The sequence below is a fragment of the Acyrthosiphon pisum genome, chromosome X, assembly GCF_005508785.2.
Source record: "Acyrthosiphon pisum isolate AL4f chromosome X, pea_aphid_22Mar2018_4r6ur, whole genome shotgun sequence".
In the NCBI taxonomy this organism is placed as follows: Eukaryota; Metazoa; Arthropoda; class Insecta; order Hemiptera; family Aphididae; genus Acyrthosiphon; species Acyrthosiphon pisum.
In genome coordinates this window covers 35,806,854-35,810,179 of record NC_042493.1, presented here as the reverse complement: position 1 = coordinate 35,810,179, position 3,326 = coordinate 35,806,854, and positions in this window count along the sequence as shown.

The window sequence follows — 3,326 nt, the reverse complement described above, 5'->3', positions numbered from 1 at the left end:
TTTATAAGAAAAAAAAAAGTTGAAAATTAATTGAATTGGGAATTTCGAAAAGGGCTCGTATCAGAATATTAAAATTATGTGTAAATGAAAAAAACGCGGAAAAATCTATTTTGATAAAAACTCGAGATGGGCCCTTTTCGAAATTCCCAATTTAATTAAAACGTTAATTGCGTGTCCTGTATAAAAACACTTTTGCTAATTTGGTTCTATGTGGCTCAATAAATTATAATAGATCTTTATGGTGAAATATAAAATATTTTATTGATTATTTTGATGAAGGTACACAGTTAAGACCAATAAAAAGTTTAATTAAATTAAAAAATGTATAAAAGAAAAAAAAATCTAAATCAAATAGATATTTAAAATCAATAAATGTATAAGCATCTTGATAAATATTATAAAATATTAACATAATTTTTATTATATAGATATAATATATCATACGTTGATTGATAATCTTATAAAAGTTATTGTATAGGTATCAGAAATTTTAACGAAAATACATTATCAATAAATGCCTAGTTTCACTCTTTCACTCAGAATCTAAATAATTATAGAATATACCATTATATTAATATACTTATACGAATCTATTCATAATCTTACCGTTGGATAACTATAATGATGTCTATACCTACTGGGCACTGGCTACTTATGCGCTGAGAAGTTCGGTTCCAAATGACAAATAACATAATCATTTATAACTGTGGTAATTAATTTTGTACTATTTTTTACAGAGTCGTTGTCGTCGACGATAATGTTCATATTTATTATTGATAATACTTATATTACGTTTATATTTAATTTTTATTATTAGTTTGTCTCTATGGTCTATATGTATACTCTGTTCCATCTAAGAGTGAACCACTTGGCTGACCAAAACACGTTTTTTCCGCGCATTCCCACCACAATCCGGACATCGGTGAGAGTTTTAACACGGGTGCCCGACGGTCGACGACGGCCGGCGATGACTGTCCGCTAGAGCTCTGCACGGTCTGGTCTAGACCGGTCCGGACTGGACCGGACCGGACCACGGTCCGGTCTTTTTCGGTCTTTGTGTATTGTAATTTAATGTGGTTCGGTCCGGTTCGGTCCCTTTGTCTACAAAAAAAAATGGTCCGGTCCGGTCCGTCTTCAAATTCATATTAGGTCATATGGTCCGGTCTAAAGATCTGCATTTTGAACGTCGATAATATAATTTTCATATAATTTATATTACGTAGTAAAATAAATAACATCATGCACTATATTTTGCACTTTACTTTTCTAATTCGTTGTAAATAAAACGGTCCGTTCATTCTGGCTTAATTTTTATTTTATCGGTCTGGTCCGGTCCGGTTTTGGTCTTTGTTTAAATGTATCAGTCCGGTCCGGTCCGGTCCTGGTCTTTGTTAAAATGTATCAGTCCGGTCCGGTCTAGCTTCATTTTTATTTTATCGGTCCGGTCCAGTCCTGGTCTTTGTTAAAATGTATCGGTCCGGTCCGGTCTATAAAAAAACGGACCGTGCAGAGCTCTACTGTCCGCCAATCACAGAACGTATAACCATCGCATAGGGGATCAGGCACTGTTCGGCGGCTCAGTCTGCGTGCGCGAAAGCGGTTCACTCTTAGATGGAATAGAGTATAGTATGTACTGTCGACCGTCGACGTATGTCGATCGCGCAGCTACGTGCTCTATTAATAGAATGACGATTAATTATTTTACGCCATGTATGATTTTATTATTTGTTTTCATTCTTTCGAACGTGGTCATCACCACATCATAAACAAATTATGTGAAATAAAAATATTTTCTTAACTTCTAACACCAAACATTAAAAAAAGACCCACAAAAAAATTACGCCCTCTAAAATTTTACGCCCGGTGATCAATCCTCGGCTACCCCCCCCCCCCCTAGTTCCACCAATGGTAGTCAGTACCAATAGAACTAGGAATTTGTTTGTTAAATCGAAAAAATACAACAATATTAATAGGAAATGTATTATTTTCTTATGCATAATACTTGGATATTTATAAACTGCTTACGCCCACGATAGAAAATCAGGTTTGAATATAATGGTTACTTAAGAATAATTAGTTGGTACTAAAAATAGTTTCATGATTATTCAATTTGCCGATTTTGTACCATAAAAAAATGTTTAATTAAAATGTATTTCAAAGATTTTTAGTGCAATAAGTACAATATTATCATGTTAATTTTGTTATCAAAACTATGTTTCTTCGATTGATGAACACCGAGTACCATTAGGCATAAAAAACCATGTTTTTACGTTCGATTTTTTTTTTTTTGTAGAATGATGGCCTCCGAATAATAGATAGGCACGTCATGTCTTTTATCCAACAGTAAATTATCTTATAGTAATGAATAATATCAAATTAATAAACAAATATAATTTTTACTTACCTCTGGTAGTTTTGTTTAAAATAAACTATAAACTCCTTTGATATTGTTAAACAATAAAAATGAATACACGTTACAACCGTTCGGTTTTAGACGTGACGGTAAAATGACGAAATTTTCTCGGTCCAATTATATACTAATATTAGTATTCATCATAAACTATTGAGGGATAATTTTATAATTAGCTATTAGCTATTAGCTAATAATAACTATTTATATATATATAAAATATATTATGTTATTATTTTGTATACAAGCTGCATCATCCTACATCGCCCAGGAATTCCGAAAGGCTGCTATTGCCATAGCCTGTTTTCCCAATAAAGTCGGTAAAATACGATCAAAATTACCACACCACATATCATAATAACAATAGCTGGTCATATACACGTAATCACCTTTATTAGTTATTGTTTTATTTGTGTATGTATTGAATATAATATCTTGTACTCTTGTGTGTTGTATGTTATATAGGTAGGTATCTACATTTATTCAGATTCTTTACGATACGCTATAAAACAACTTTGTTATTAAAAAAGTTATATTTTTAAATATTTTTTATCCTTCTAATTTTTTAATTTTTTTAATGACAACATACAGTTTTATTTTTATATTCCAAAGCAGAATATTTTTCTAAGTATTTCGATACATAAAAATCGAATTTAGTGCGAGTAGTTTATGCGTTATAAGTATTTAAAGTTTAGACAAGTGGAGTTGAGTGGTACGGGGTTACCCCTCGAAATGTATGTTCACTAAATTCGGTTAAAATTTTAAATCAATATTGATGAATTTTGTAAAAATGAAATAATGAAAACTGATTGTTTACATATTTTCCAGTCACCAACAAAAGGGCCACTTAAGAGTTTGAAGTGAAAATGTCTATAATTTTTTTCTTGTGTGACCATGACAATAAGGGGAGGTGGGT